Source organism: Callorhinus ursinus, unplaced genomic scaffold (genome assembly GCF_003265705.2).
Source record: "Callorhinus ursinus isolate GAN/ISIS: 27379988/994484 unplaced genomic scaffold, GSC_fseal_2.0 scaffold26, whole genome shotgun sequence".
Lineage (NCBI taxonomy): Eukaryota > Metazoa > Chordata > Mammalia > Carnivora > Otariidae > Callorhinus > Callorhinus ursinus.
In genome coordinates this window covers 19,351,227-19,368,328 of record NW_027397088.1, presented here as the reverse complement: position 1 = coordinate 19,368,328, position 17,102 = coordinate 19,351,227, and the positions used below count along the sequence as shown (strand labels likewise).

The 17,102-nt window shown below is 39.9% G+C and overlaps 1 long non-coding RNA gene across 1 annotated transcript in view; it reads left to right on the top strand.

The window, feature by feature from the left end:
* Positions 1–240: 240 nt before the first annotated feature.
* LOC141370103 (uncharacterized) overlaps positions 241–17,102 on the top strand; it is a 48,429-nt gene continuing 31,567 nt past the window's right edge. Inside the window, exons 1-2 of the long non-coding RNA XR_012373845.1 lie at positions 241–462; positions 1,286–1,384. This is a non-coding gene — a long non-coding RNA (uncharacterized lncRNA). The remainder of the gene's footprint in view (positions 463–1,285; positions 1,385–17,102) is intronic.

Genomic DNA, 17,102 nt, shown 5'->3' with positions numbered 1-17,102 from the left:
GCGGGGCTGGGCGCGCGGGCGGGTGCGCGGAGGGAGGCGGCGAGGGCGGAGGCTCCAGGCGGCGCTGGGGGGCGGGGAGCCGGGCAACCCGAGCGGCCGGGTGGGCGGGGGGTCGGGAGTGGCCAGCCAATCGGGTGGACGGAGCCACCTCAGGGAATGACGCTCGGGCCAATGGGAAGGACACTCCATTCCGTCAACGCTGTGGGTCGGGGCTCTGAGAAGAGAGAGCTGAGTGGGAGTCGGGCCAGGCTGGTGTGTGCCCTAGGGAGGGGAAAAGAGAGGGAGAAGTTCCTGTGAAGAACTGCGGGAATGTGCGGCTGGAATTCACTCTCCCCCGGCTTAGGCTGCTGAGGGAGCGCTGGGCCCTGCTCGAGGATCCTAGCGCGGCGACCAGGGACCCTCCGGCACTCGTCACTCCAGCCTTGGGATTCCAGTGCCTTAAGAAGGACGCTGTTCAAGAAGGCACGTTCGTTCCCTTCTGTATTTTCCCTCTCCGTTTCATTATTCGCCTTTTCACAATCGCCGAAACCATAATGATGGAATGGAATGGAATGTGCAGCCGTTCCGTTTTCTTTCTTTAAAAAAGGTTAAAGCTTAGCAAAAAAAAAAAAAAAAAAAAAAAAAAGGCTAAGAGTGCCGAACGCAGATATTTGGTGAAGGGACGTAGAAATCAAAACGTTGTAGGGTTTTTCTTTCACCCATCTAGATGCACAAGTGGGCTCAAGATATGCAATTTCCTTAAAGCATTAAATGAAGGCACGTAAATATTAAAAATGCATGGGCACGGAGTATTTAAAATTCCACCATGACATATAATATTAATCCGTTTTATGTAAAATTCATACCTGTAACTTGATGTAGGCCATTAACGCACCGCCTCACGTGTTAGCGTATCCCGCTTTAAATAAGATGCTAAGAATGTCCAGTCTCCTTTTGCAGCAAAGCATTAAAATTCACACTTCCAGTTCCTGGAGTCCTGCTTGGGCCACACCCTGCAGAAAAGTCTGTTCATTAAGGACATTTCTGAGGTTACTAATAGAAAAGCTGTCCTAGAAGGGTTCAAAAAAATCGCACAATGAACTTTGATAGGACCCTGTGTGTACTCCTCAAGGAAAAATTGAGCCCTTTAGTTGAGAAATGAGCATTAAGACTCTGGTCATTGAGGATAAAAATTTTGAGTGCCTTCACCCTGCAGACCTCCCACCTTTAGACAAGATAAGAGAGGAGTTAACTCAGGAATTTTCCTTTGTGTATGTGATATAGATTGGTGCCTTCATTTTTATAGATTAAGAGAAAGAGATGTGTGGACCTCAACTCTTCCTGTCTACCCTCATCAAGGAAGCTCTCCCTCCCTGCCCAGAACTGAAATACCTGCATCAGGCAGGTAGGTACTTTGTTTAGCCACGTGGGTATTATATAACTATTAAACTACTAGCTCCCCAGAGCACATTCCTTTTTCCTGGTGAAATGAGGGGTAACGATTTAATGCTCGTTTCACAGGAAGATGCAACATCCCTCCTCTCCCCTAATACTTACACATTACTATCTCTACTAATTGTTTGGAAACGGACATTCTCGCTTACTTACATGCATACTTAGGTGGTCTACATACACACTTATCAAGAAAAGGAGAATTGTAAAACCTCCAAGAAGACTTTCTTCTAACTACAGGCGTAGTTTTATATATTCTTAAGTTAGAATGAATAAACACAGAGAATATTTTCGTTCTAGAGACAAAGGTGGGCCAAGGAGCACTCGAGGACATTAAGCTACTACTGTGGAGCTTGTCATATCATCACAGATGATAATAAGTGGAGCTATGTACAGATGTTTCTGTTCCATTGATTTTTTTTCTTTGTTAGAGTTTAAAAGCTGCTCCAACATTTAAAACCTAAGATTTTTCTCTGGCAAAATTGAACTATGCTAATACACCCGGGGCACACTCATTTCAAAACTTTACAGATCCTGAGTTGATTCAATTTAAAATGTAAGTTTTAAATACGTGACACAAAGGAACAAACCTATCCATCTTGTTGGACTTTGCTAAATCTCAGAGAGCCGTACCCTGGGTGTGACTAGTGCCAAATGCCAGAGTTTCAGGTTTTGTTGGAGTTGCTCTGTGTGACTGGCTCAAAGTCAGAATAGCTGGGTTAGTGTGGAGCCTAAGTTCAAAGGAATGTACCCTGGCCACAAGATCAAGAACACCCAGGAAAAATGTGATCCCCCAAATCCTGCCAGTTTGGAAGACATTAATCAATTAAAAGCTAAGAAAACATTATACGATGGAAATAAAGTATCAACTCCTGTGCTTTTTGGCCTCTGAAACCTGAGAGCGCTAGGTAGGGGCTAACCAATGTATGTTTTTGACATAGTCACTTGCATGACGTCAAAGCTGAAGTCATAAAAGACTCCCAGCACTGATCGTTCAAACCGGAGTTTACTCAGCAATGACTAGATTTTGGGAAAACCTTGCAAGCCACACGATTTGTAATGCAAAGGAGAGGGAAACTTAGTTTCCCACGACTCTTCCTTTTACATCAAAATGCTTCACCGGCACTTGTAAAAGTAAGATGGGCTAGCTAGCCAAAAGCCCTTTGCCATGAAAGTGCTAGAGGCTCCCAAAATGTTCCTTAGAGGGACCCTGGGATGAAGTAGTCTTGGGAAAATTGCCAGGGAGCCCTGGTGCCCCGAGTCATGTGTACACCCTTCCTCCAGACAAAGAGTTCTGCAGCCCTTTCTTGGGATGCTTTCTAGACGCTAATCAGAGCCTTGCTGAACTGCAACATCCAGGCTCTTAGAATTCACAATCACCCTGTGTTTACATGAAGCAAGGGTATCCAAGCATATTGTGCTATTCAGTCCAAATGCCTTTTTAGGACTTGATACTTCTTTCCCCATGGCTTGCAGGGAAGCAGTGGGTGGGCTCAGACAGATAAACAGGAGCATTCCCATGCCTTGGTGCCTCTCTAGATGTAAATGGTCACTGGAAGGAGGCACATGCATTCTTTCCAGGCACAAGGAACCAGTATGTACTCTGCTGCAGGAGCGTCCCTTGCTCCAAAAGAGTACATTGGGCAATGTGGCAGTTAATGCTCAAGGCTGCTTTATCTGGCACTGAATGTTACAGACTTACTTGTGCTACCCTTGGATTGCTGATACCAGTCCCGGAAGCACTGATAACCTTTTTGATTTGCCCAGTCTTGGGAAAGCCTTATAAGAAGGGGACGTTATATATTGAACATAGCCAAGCAGACGTGGCCAGCAAAAATGCCTACTTCAGGAGTTTTGAAAGGTAGTCTGTTGAAATAAGAAGGAGCTGATGTGAAGAAGAAAGAGGTGTCCTTTGTTTTTACCTTAGGAGAGTAAGAGTGTAAGACTTTTTTTTTTTTTCCCGATTCTGTTTGTTTATTTGAGAGAGAGAGAATGGGAGAGACAGAGAGAGAGAGCACATGAGCAGGGTGAGGGGCAGCGGGAGAAGGAGAAGCAGCCTCCCCATTGAGCAGGCCCCCCCTCCCCCCGCCAACATGGGGCTCGATCCCAGGACGCTGGGATCATGACCAAGCCGAAGGCAGATGCTTAACTGACTGAGCCACCCAGGCACCCCAAGAATGTGGGCTTAAAAGTCAGAACGCCTCTGGGTGGCTCAGTCGGTTAGGCTTCTGCCTTCGGCTCAGGTCATGAACCCAGGGTCCTGGGATCAAGCCCCACGTTGGGCTCCCTGCTCAGTGGGGAGTCTGCTTCTCCTTCTCCCGCTGCCCCTCCCCCTGCTCATACTTTCTCTTTCTCTCTCTCTCTCTCTCACTCACTCTAATAAATAAATAAAATCTTTTTTTTTTTTTTTTAAAGTCAGAATGCCTGGGCTCCAATTTTGGCTCCTTGGTTTAGTAATTTTATATCTGTAAGCTGCATTTTTAAATTCCTGTGCTTTTCTTATATGAAATGAGGATAGAAATTGTATCTGCTTTATAATGTATTCATATATATATTTAAACTTATATAAAATTCTTAGAACAGTATCTGGCACTTAATGAGTGTTAGACTTTATTGTTATTTTTGGCACATATTATTTCTCAGTCTGTGGCTTGTCTTCTCATTCACTTACCAATCTAGGAGAGCACAAGTTTTTAATTTTGATGATGTTCATTTTATCAATTTGTTCTTTAATGGAGCATGCTTTTGGTATATCTAAGAAATCTTTGCATAACCCAAGGTAATGAAGGTTTTCTCCTGTGTTTTCTTCTAGACGTTTTATAATTTTTAGGCTGGGTTGGTTTTATTGGCACACAACTTATGCAGCCAAGCAGGGTCCCAGGCTTAGAAGGGTCTCGTTGGTTTAATGCTCCGATGTTACTATCTTGAAATTCTCAGTAATTTTTGACAAGGGGGCCCATGTTTTCATTTTGCACTGGGCCCACAAATTATGTAGCCAGTGCTGGCTTTAGGTTTTAGGTTTAGGTCTGTGATCCGTTTTGTGGTTATTTTGTATGTGGGTCAAGATATGAATTGAAGTTTCTATTTTTGCATATGCATCTCTGATAGTTCCATCACCCTCTGTTGAAAAGACTCCTTTTTCCATTGGACTGGCTTTGCACCTTTGTCAAAAATTGGTTGTGTGTATATGTATGGTTCTATTTCTGGCCTCTGAATTTTGTTTCATGGGTCTATTTGTCTGTTTTTACACCATACTGTCTTGATTACTATAGCTTTATAGTAAGTCTTGAAATCAGGTAGTGTTGACTGACTGATCCTCCAGCTTTGTTGTTCTTCATTGCAAAGGTGCTTGGCTATTCTGGATATATGTTGCATTTCCATATGGATATTAAAAGCAGTTTGTGAATGATTTCAAAAAAGGGCCCGTATCCAAAATATATCAAGAGCATCTACCAAGAACATATAAAGATCTCTCAAACTCAATAATAAAGGAACAAAAACCCAATTAAAATGTGGACAAAAGACCTGACCAGATAGTCCACTAAATAAAATATACAAGTGACACGCACAGGAAAAGATGCTCAATATCACTCATCATTTGGGGTACAAGGACACTTCAAAGGTACTAGGAGATATCACTACACACCTGTCGGAACAGCTAAAGTTAAGAAGACTAACCACACTAAATATTGGTGAGGATGCCCAATACCTAGAGCTCTCCACACTGCTGGTGGGAATGTAAACTGAGAAAAACCACTTTGGAAAACAGTTTGGCAGTTTCTTAAAATGTTAAACATACACACACCACATAGCATACTATAATTCTACTGCTAGGCATCTATCCAAGAGGAGTAAAATAATATATCCAAGGGCCATGAGGTGACACAAGAATAATAGGTACATTTACTATCTGGATTGTGGTAATGGTAATGTCAAAATGTATCAAGTTGTGCAATATATATATCTATATATAGGTATATATATAGTATATAATTTTATATGGTATGGCAATTATATCTCCATAAAGCTTTTAAAAAGTATTAATTTTTAAAATTAATATTTCGATCTCAGAAGAGCTTCTTCCATGAATCCGTCAGTTTGTCCTTTAACTTCTGTAGATGGGTATTTTATCGTCTCTCTCTCTCTCTCTCTCTCTCTCTCTCTCTTAAACTCTGTATCATAGTGCTATCCGTCAGGGATTATAGCATTAGCTGAATGCTGGTGAGATGCCCTCCAAAGCAGACATGAGACATGTATGCTTGAATATGTCAGCTGTCGTGGGGATCCATTAACATAGTGAATCACCTGCTAGAAATGGGCTTTGCTAAAACCACATCCACTCCTCCCTGTTTCGTGTTGTTCTAATGTGACATGGATTTGAGGCTCTGAGGAGGACTCAACCTGATTATTGGAAATACTCTTCCCTTGTGCAGAATGAAAGCTGTGCTCTGGACTCTCATCTCAGTGCTTCACCCCAGCTGCAGCATCTGCTGCCTCAGCTGCCCCACATTAACAGCTGCCTGGGGGCACACACACACTGGATGGGGACGATGAGAAGCTCCATCATTCTATATTCAGGATGGCTCACCATTTCTCCTCTTTACTCTGTCTCAAGAAAATAAACAATCTAACAGGATTAAATGCATTCACTTCCAGAACAGGGAGTAAAAAATCCCAGCTGGTATCCTAGTTTTGCCTCTCAAATCCTATGGCTCAGTCTGTAGCCTCAACTTCTTCATCTGGCAAGAGGAGGGATTTATAAGGATGGAGTGAGGAGTAGCTGCATTGAACACCCTAGGAGAAGGGCAGTAAGTAAACAATAGGAGGCAGTAGACTTGTGTATAAAAGATACTCAATGTCCCCTGAAGTCTGCACCATTATTGAAAGGGGCTTGTAATAGGTAAATGGTTATAAAGATGCCAAAGAAAACAAATTATTGTGTTAGCTCATCATTATCCATTAGAGGAGAAATTCAAGACAAGAATGTATGCATGTATATGTGTATTATTTAAAATTCATCCTAATAGGGGTGCCTGGGTGGCTTAGTCAGTTAAACATCCGACTCTTGATTTCGACTCAGGTCATGATCTCCAGGGTCAGGAGATCTAGCCCTGCCTTCAACTCCATGCTCAGTGGGGAGTCTACTTGAGATTCTCCCTCTCCCTCTTCCTTTGCCCCTTTCCCTGCTCATGCTCTCTCTCCCTCTCTCTAAAATAGATAAAATCTACAAAAACTTTCGTCCTAATAATTACTGATTTATATCTGTCTGCTGCACCCTTTCTTTGAGCAGGCAATACCACAAGTGAAGTCACTGCTATGATCTCTTCTAGTCACAGCACAAACTGGTGCTAGCCTTCCACTGATGAAAGATTTCAGCTACATTTCCCTTTCTTGTACGGTGAATGCAAAATAAGCCCCCAGTCTAGAAAAAGCACAATGAGATGTATTTTAACTACTTAAAGGAAAGATGCTAACTAAACAGTAATTTGCTTCATATCTTGGATCTGAATGCTGGACGTGAGCTGGTCACACAGTAAATCTGCCTTTGCTGAGGAGAACTTTCCCCTTTTGTTGATATCTAGGTCATGGTTCCTAAGAATGGATACAATGTTCAAGAAATGGTTGCAATTTTTTCCCTGAAGAGGAATTTTTGAGACCTTTTTTGCAGATCTCACACAGTTGTCATTGTCGTTGGATGGCTTTCCAGTGCATGATGGCTCTGGAAAGTAGATGAACAGCATGAAAACCCACTTGTATGTGAAATAATTAAACTCCTACATTTTTCTACTAGCAAAACACGTGCAACAAAACACTAAAGGAATTCAAGATTCAGGATTAAAGGAAAAAGGCACTGAGTTAACTCTGAGCTTTATCAACATTGGTAATTGTATGTGAAAATTGTCCAGTTTAAATAAAACCATCCCTTTGGGAGGGATTATAGTTACTACTTTCCCTTGAATAGAATTAAATGATATTTATAATCTTTAAAGACTAAAATCTTGGATGGAATATATTTTCTTAAAAGTCTATTTGACAGAATAATCTAAAAATTTGATAAAACATTAGATAATACTACTTGGTCTAAAGGGAACCCTATTTACCATGTTCAAAATGACTTGTTCATTGGGTCAACATCAGTGTATGATTCTCTTTGTTTGCATTATGTTGTAAAAATGGGCAAGACACATATTATAAGGAAAAATAAAACAATTCCTGTGACACTGTAAACATGCTACATATATCGTCTTTGAGGTTTTGGGGAATAATTAGGTTGGAATTTTAGGATATCCAAGTAATTTGTTAAAAATGCTTTAACATCGGTCATCAACCCACTGTGCTGTCTTTATCAGGCATCTACAACTTGTACTACATAAAATGAGTTTGCCCTTTAGCAGATTATTAAGTGGGCAAGTCTGGCACCTTCCCACATTGTCCATCAACAGTCTTCCCAGAGCCGCCGACTCTTGATCTCTGGTGAACACAGTTGGAAGACTCATAAAGCTTTCTTTTTATCCAACTTCTAGGAGAAGCATCCTAATATCCCAAAGAGATATATGCTTAAAATTTCTACATTATGAATTATAAAAACCAATCTTTTCAGTCTTACTTTTAAGGCTCTCTGTCAACTGATCCTTCTCCAAAACACTTTCGATTCAAGTCAACTCAAGTCAAGCCTACAACATATGTATTGTACATTTGTTATATGACAAGACTGCATTCAAGAAAGGTTAAGTCTCTTGCCCCCATGGAGTTTCCTGTTGAGATGATGGCTTACACAAATTAAAAATTCATTAATGAAATACAACGCATTCTGTACCATAGTACAGGCATGTATGGGCCACTGTGGAGGCAAAAACCAAAGCCTGGGTCAAAGGAAGCTTGAAAGAGGAAGAGTGACTCAAGCTCAATCCTGAAAGATGACTTCTTTAGTGGTGAAGGCTTTCCAGGTAGTGGCAATGGCAGGAGCAGAAGCTCAGAGGAGTGAAAAGCAAGGGTCTCCCTTGTCATTCTTCCTGCCTCAGTCCAAACACTCAACATCCATTGCTTTACATTCGACTAGTACTTTTCTTCCTCATCTCATCATACTCTTCCCTTCAAAACCATTTTTCACTTTCTTTTCTCCCAATCTGCGACCACCAGCTCCTTCAAAAACCATGGCTTCTGCATCTATGAAGCTATTGATCATAAATTCCCTTGCTATAATTATTTACAAGTCACTTTATTGACTTTCCATTTTATAATGAAGGCTACAAAAATTGCAAGGTAATTGAGAAACTACAGAAAAACATAAAGATGAAGATAACCCACACCTAGAAATAACCACTATTAATATTTTGTTGTACATATTTCCCCATGAATATAGATATTATTTCTCGAGCAAAGATTTTTGACATGCAATGCATACTTCTTGGAAACCTAATTTTCACTTTATATGGAATGGATACATTTTCCTATCAATAGTTACTTGTCTTTGTCATCATTTTTATGGTTGCATGGTAGTCTATTATGGGGACATGCCATAACTCATTTAACAAACTATTATAAATATTTGTATTGTTTCCAACTTTTGGCTGTGTATTCTCATCACATCTGATGCACTTCTTTTAACTCAGTATTTTTTTTCTCTTTAAATTTTTTATTGTTATGTTAATCACCATACATTACATCATTAGTTTTTGATGTAGTGTTCCATGAGTCATTGTTTGTGCATAACAGCCAGTGCTCCATGCAGAACATGCCCTCTTTAATACCCATCACCAGGCTAACCCATAACCCCACCCCACTCCCCTCTAGAACCCTCAGTTTGTTTTTCAGAGTCCATTATCTCTCATGGTTTGACTCCCCCTCCAGTTTCCCCCCCTTCATTCTTCCCCTCCTGCTATCTTCTTTTTTTTTTCTTAACATATATTGCATTATTTGTTTCAGAGGTACAGATCTGTGATTCAACAGTCTTGCACAATTCACAGCGCTCACCGTAGCACATACCCTCCCCAATGTCTATCACCCAGCCACCCCATCTCTCCCACCCCCAACCACTCCAGTAACACTCAGTTTGTTCCTGAGATTAAGAATTCCTCATATCAGTGAGGTAATATGATACATGTCTTTCTCTGATTGACTTATTTCACTAAGCATAACACCCTCCAGTTCCATCCACGTCATTGCAAATGGCAAGATCTCATTCCTTTTGATGGCTGCATAATATTCCATTGTGTATATATACCACTTCTTTATCCATTCATCTGTCGATGGACATCTTGGCTCTTTCCACAGTTTGGCTATTGTGGACATTGCTGCTATAAACATTGGGGTGCACGTACCCCTTCGGGTCCCTACATTTGTATCTTTGGGGTAAATACTCAGTAGTGCAGTTGCTGGATCAAATGGTAGCTCTAATTTCAACTGTTTGAGGAACCTCCATACTGTTTTCCAGAGTGGTTGCACCAGCTTGCATTCCCACCAACAGTGTAGGAGGGTTCCCCTTTCTCCACATCCCTGCCAACATCTGTCATTTCCTGACTTGTTAATTTTAGCCATTCTGACTGGTGTGAGTTGGTATCTCATTGTGGATTTGATTTGGATTTCCCTGATGCCGAGCGATGTTGAGCACTTTTTCATGTGCCTGTTGGCCATTTGGATGTCTTCTTTGGAAAAATGTCTGTTCATGTCTTCTGCCCATTTCTTGATTGGATTATTTGTTCTTTGGGTGTTGAGTTTGATAAGTTCTTTATAGATTTTGGATATTAGCCCTTTATCTGATATGTCATTTGCAAATATCTTCTCCCATCTGTCGGTTGTCTTTTGGTTTTGTGGACTGTTTCTTTTGCTGTGCAAAAGCTTTTTATCTTGATGAAGTCCCAATAGTTCCTTTTTGCCCTTGCTTCCCTTGCCTTTTGGCGATGTTTCTAGGAAGAAGTTGCTGCGGCTGAGGTCGAAGAGGTTGCTGCCTGTGTTCTCTCTTAGGATTTTGATGGACTCCTGTCTCACATTTAGGTCTTTCAACCATTTGGAGTCTATTTTTGTGTGTGGTGTAAGGAAGTGGTCCAGTTTCATTCTTCTGCATGTGGCTGTCCAGTTTTCCCAACACCATTTGTTGAAGAGACTGTCTTTTTTCCATTGGACATTCTTTCCTGCTTTGTCAAAAATGAGTTGACCATAGAGTTGAGGGTCCATTTCTGGGCTCTCTATTCTGTTCCATTGATCGATGTGTCTGTTTTTGTGCCAGTACCATACTGTCTTAATGATGACAGCTTTGTAATAGAGCTGGAAGTCCAGAATTGTGATGCCACCAGCTTTGCTTTTCTTTTTCAACATTCCTCTGGCTACTCGGGGTCTTTTCTGGTACCATACAAACTTTGGGATTATTTGTTCCATTTCTTTGAAAAAAGTGGATGATATTTTGATGGGGATTGCATTGAATGTGTAGATTGCTCTAGGTAGCATTGACATCTTCACAATATTTGTTCTTCCAATCCATAAGCATGGAACGTTTTTCCATTTCTTTGTGTCTTCTTCAGTTTCTTTCCTGAGTATTTTATAGTTTTCTGAGTACAGATCCTTTGCCTCTTTGGTTAGATTTATTCCTAGGTATCTTATGGTTTTGGGTGCAATTATAAATGGGATCGATTCCTTAATTTCTCTCTCTTCTGTCTTGTTGTTGGTGTATTGGAATGCCACTGATTTCTGTGCACTGATTTTATATCCTGCCACTTTACTGAATTCCTGTATGAGTTCTAGCAGTTTTGGGATGGAGTCTTTTGGGTTTTCCACATAAAGTATCATATCATCTGCAAACAGTGAGAGTTTGACTTCTTCTTTGTCGATTTGGATGCCTTTGATTTCTTTTTGTTGTCTGATTGCTGAGGCTAGGACTTCTAGTACTATGTTGAATAGCAGTGGTGATAGTGGACATCCCTGCCGCGTTCCTGACCTCAGGGGGAAAGCTCTCAGATTTTCCCCATTGAGAATGATATTCGCTGTAGGGTTTTCATAGATGGCTTTTATGATATTGAAGTATGTACCCTCTATCCCTATACTCTGAAGAGTTTTGATCAAGAAAGGATGCTGTACTTTGTCAAATGCTTTCTCTGCATCTACTGAGAGGATCATATGATTCTTGTTCTTTCTTTTGTTAATGTATTGTATCACGTTGATTGATTTGCAGATGTTGAAACAGCCTTGCAGCCCAGGGATAAATCCCACTTGGTCGTGGTGAATAATCCTTTTAATGTACTGTTGGATCCAACTGGCTAGTATTTTGGTGAGAATTTTTGCATCCATGTTCATCAAGGATATTGGTCTGTAATTCTCCTTTTTGATGGGGTCTTTGTCTGGTTTGGGGATCAAGGTAATGGTGGCCTCATAAAACGAGTTTGGAAGTTTTCCTTCCATTTCTATTTTTTTTGGAACAGTTTCAGAAGAATAGGTATTAATTCTTCTTGAAATGTTTGGTAGAATTCCCCTGGGAAGCCATCTGGCCCTGGACTTTTGTTTGTTGGGAGATTTTTGATGACTGCTTCAATTTCCTTAGTGGTTATAGGTCTGTTCAGGTTTTCTGTTTCTTCCTGGTTCAATTTTGGTAGTTGATACATCTCTAGGAATGCATCCATTTCTTCCAGGTTATCTAATTTGCTGGCGTATAATTGCTCATAATCTTATAATTGTTTGTATTTCCTTGGTGTTGGTTGTGATCTCTCCTCTTTCATTCATGATTTTGTTGATTTGGGTCATTTCTCTTTTCTTTTTGGTAAGTCTGGCCAGGGGTTTATCAATCTTGTTAATTCTTTCAAAGAACCAGCTCCTAGTTTCGTTGATCTGTTCTACTGTTCTTTTGGTTTCTATTTCATTGATTTCTGCTCCGATCTTTATTATTTCTCTTCTCCTGCTGGGTTTAGACTTTATTTGCTGTTTTTTTCTCTAGCTCTTTTAGGTGTAGGGTTAGGTTGTGTATTTGAGACCTTTCTTGTTTCTTGAGAAAGGCTTGTATTGCTATATACTTTCCTCTTAGGACTGCCTTTGCTGCATCCCAAAGATTTGGAACATTTGTGTTTTCATTTTCATTGGTTTCCATGAATTTTTTTAATTCTTCTTTAATGTCCTGGTTGACCCATTCATTCTTTAGTAGGATGCTTTTTAGCCTCCATGTATCTGAGTTCTTTCCGAATTTCCTCTTGTGATTGAGTTCTAGTTTCAAAGCATTGTGGTCTGAAAATGTGCAGGGAATAATCCCAATCTTTTGGCACTGGTTGAGACCTGATTTGTGACCTAGGATGTGATCTATTCTGGAGAATGTTCCATGGGCACTAGAGAAGAATGTGTATTCCGTTGCTTTGGGATGGAATGTTCTGAATATGTCTGGGAAGTCCATTTGGTCCAGTGTGTCATTTTACGTCTTTATTTCCTTGTTGATCTTTTGCTTAGATGATCTGTCCATTTCAGTGAGAGGGGTGTTAAAGGCCCCCACTATTACTGTATTGTTGTCAATGTGTTTCTTTGCTTTTGTTATTAATTGCCTTATATAATTGGCTGCTCCCATGTTCGGGGCATAGATATTTACAATTGTTAGATCTTCTTGTTGGATAGACCCTTTCAGTAGGATATAGTGTCCTTCCTCATCTCTTATTACAGTCTTTGGTTTAAAATCTAATTTGTCTGATATAAAGATTGCCACCCCAGCTTTCTTTTGGTGTCCATTAGCATGGGAAATGGTTTTCCACCCCCTCACTTTCAATCTGGGGGTGTCTTTGGGTTTAAAATGTGTCTCTTGCAGACAGCATATTGATGAATCTTGCTTTTTAATCCAATCTGATAGCCTATGTGTTTTGATTGGGGCATTTAGCCCATTTACATTCAGGGTAACTATTGAAAGATATGAATTTAGTGCCATTGTATTGCCTGTAAGGTGACTATTACTGTATATTGTCTGTGTTCCTTTCTGGTCTGTGTTGCTTTTAGGCTCTCTCTTTGCTTAGAGGACCCCTTTCAATATTTCTTGTAGGGCTGGTTTCGTGTTTGCAAATTCCTTTAGTGTTTGTTTGTCCTGGAAGCTTTTTATCTCTCCTTCTATTTTCAATGACAGCCTAGCTGGATATAGTATTCTTGGCTGCATATTTTTCTCGTTTAGTGCTCTGAAGATATTATGCCAGTCCTTTCTGGCCTGCCAGGTCTCTGTGGATAGGTCTGTTGCCAATCTAATGTTTCTATCATTGTAGGTTACATATCTCTTCTCCCGAGCTGCTTTCAGGATTTTCTCTTTGTCTCTGAGACTCGTAAGTTTTACTTTTAGATGTCGGGGTGTTGACCTATTTTTATTGATTTTGAGAGGGGTTCTCTGTGCCTCCTGGATTTTTATGCCTGTTTCCTTTCCGAAATTAGGGAAGTTCTCTGCTATAATTTGCTCCAATATACCTTCTGTCCCTCTTTTAACTCAGTATTACATGGTGGTTTGCATTTGTTGGCATGCTACTGCGCAGTTCTCTTCAAGCTGTGTCGGTATGGATCTTCAACTACCAAAACATCTTAAGGCAAGGCCAGTTCTTTTTGCTACTTTTTATGGCTGAATAAGGAGATTTATTCCTATGGGAAGTGCTCAAGTGGCTACTCAGGTGGCTCGGCACCATCTCTCAGGATGACATCCTAATGAAGAGCTGTTCAGAGGTGACCTGCAGATTTCCCATGTATTCAGAGAGTGGTTGGCTTGTTGAAATGAGAAGAGGAAGTGTTAGAGCCGAGTAATGGTGAATCCACTGGATCAGCTGACATCCCAGGAAGGTTCTGGTCTACTTAAAAAGAACTCTAAAAAAAGTTGTTAAGACTTTAAATTATGAATTTGCTGGAGATTTCTCAAGGTAGGGAAACAGTGGAAAGGAGACATCATGGGATAGAAAGCAGAGTATGTGGGCTGCATGAGTGAGCTCTGGAACTGTTATGGGTACCATGAGTAGGATCATGTCAGTACTTCTGCTACTGTTGGTTCTCTCTCTACTCAGGATTCATTTCTAGGCTGAGCCTCTCACTCCTTTCTTTCAATTCTTTATTTTCTTGCTCAATCATCTCCTACAACCCGAATTTAAATGCAGTTGCAAACAATTTTGACAATGAAGTTTATGTCCTCTCTGCACACCAACTAATCATTATATTCACGCACATTGACCCAAACCCTTTTATTCCTAGAGGCCAAACCAGTTTTCTTTTGAAGTCCATAGTCAGCACCTTACTGTAATCCAAGAGCAAATGATAAACTGCCTGTCCTATTGGTTAAAATGTAAATGAGGAATAAGTAAGTAGGGAAGACAATTTTTATCAAGTTTCTTTTTGGAGATTCAGGTATTCATTCATTTTATTGAACAACCAAGCACAGAACTATGTAAGTCAAGTAGGTATAAAGGTCCCCTTCAACGATATAAGTTTAGAAATGCCTATTATAACAATGTCACTAATATAATCATTTATTTGGGCAAAATTTGTCTTGGGATACAAATGTCTTTAGTATAAGGATGATTCTTTATTGTCTCGATTGTAATAAGATTAATGTTTAACGTGTTGATGAGACAGCAGTTTTATAATCCAGGTGGTCAGAAATCCATTATTTAATTTCTGAAAGGACATGAAATCACAAAAGCAAAGCACTCTTTTTCATCCTGTCGTAGTATATTTGCTGAGCCACCAGGTTCCCGATGCATCTTTATATCTGTCCTGCTGAACTGAGGAAGTGTGGTTATCATTTTACTAAAATGGTGGTGCTAAGGTCTTTACTGCAGGCGTAACAAGGGATCTCTTCCTTCCTTCTGCCTTGGGTAACCTAAAAAAATAGAGTGTTATCTGTTCTAGGTCTTGCTTGATCAAAGTTAGACTTGTTTCAAAAAATGTGAAGAAGTGTTGGCCACAGCTCTATCTCTTCAGTTCTTGTCACTGAATTTTCAGACAATTCCAGATTTTAGAGGTGAGTAGGCAGGTGGAGCAGGTATGAGAGCCAGCTCCAAAGACCATTCCTAAATAGACCATCAACTTGCTCATGGGATCGTATGTGGCAGAGGAGGGAAACTGTCTGAAGGTCTCCCTGTTAGTTCTCATTCCCTTGTCATGAATAAAAATCACACATCTAAATCAATACAGCTTTTCCGCTTGGACATTTAATTTTCATATTTCTACCAATGATTGTAACATGCTGACTAAGGGCTACTTATAGTCAGCAGAAGAATTTGGATTAGTGATTGATAAGTATCTGGTTGCTAACAGAGCAAATAATATCTCAGATCAAACTTTTCAGAGATCACATAGAAAAGAAAATATGAGGGGTGGGACAAGAATCCAGGTCTGACATTTAGGAAAATAAATACAAAAAGGCAAAAAACATTAGAGATGGTATTTTGAATGAATGAGCTATTTTAATGAGTGATTTAATGAGAGTCGCTAGAATGTGATACAAATATTTACTAGGTAAACCCGTAGAATTTTCCCTGTATTCACATATTTAAAGCAGAATATAATGATATGGGTGGAAGGTCGGAGTGGAAATTATCTAGGTCCCTTCCAAATGTAAATTTCTGTGATTTCATGACATTCTTCTATCACTGTGCATGCTATTCCTTCTTAATTTGCAATCTCCATTTAGCTTTGCAATTATAGTTTTAGTAAAATGCTTCACTGGTCTTCACTTTCTAATACCTAACACCACTTCAGTACAGGCAGCAGAGAGCTAAACAGGTACCTTGGTGATGAAGGTACTTGATCTATGTCAATAATAGAAATATTTCATCTTGCAAGAGATTCAGCACTTATTTTAAAGCATCCTGTTTGCTTTGTGCATGCCTTGTACATTACCATCTAGCACAAGAGTCTTATGTATAACGTGGAAGACATTTATATTCATGTAGTGGCTGCATTTTTGAAATACAAAGTATGAATCTTTATTATCAGTTCTGATTTCCATAAGTCATCCAAGAAAACTAGTCTCATTACTCCATAGTCCTATTGCACAGATAAATCCTGGTTATCGTCCACATTTTTATTGACTTTTTTTCAGGAAGTAGAGTGTCTATATAGTTGGAAAGGATTTGCAACAACTCACCTCATATACAACAACACATCATTGGACTCATCTTCTAATTAAAGTAGGGAAGTAAATAGCCAGTTTCCCTATAAACGATGTCACCTGGAGTTCACAATTTAGGGCAGTGCATGCATTCACTCTTTCATCTCTTCAAATACCAAAGGTACTTAAACCTGAGGAGGCTTGAATCCATTGTATTATCATTCATTCAGTATCTACCAATTTGTATTAGGTCCTTCTATTTCTTCTGGAGATTTAAATCGTTATAATAATAATATGTATTTTATTCTGATCAGTAAGTTTTAGAGAATTATACTCTACAAATATGGGTTACTTTAAGGATGTGGTAAGATCAATCTCTCTTTCACTATCTTAAAAATCACTGGCAAAAGTGATGGCCTCGATGAAACAGTAGGGTTGAAAGATAAATGCTTGTTCCCAAATGGTGCACATAATGATCTCCTGCATCCTTGCTTTAAATACGGATATCCGAGAACCACTCCCTACCTCGCTCTGCTTCGGGTGATTCAAATGTGGTGATTCAAGGACCACATTTCGAAAAATAACTGGTCTAGTCAACAGTGAGTAGAATGAGAAATTTAAAAAAAAAAACAAACAC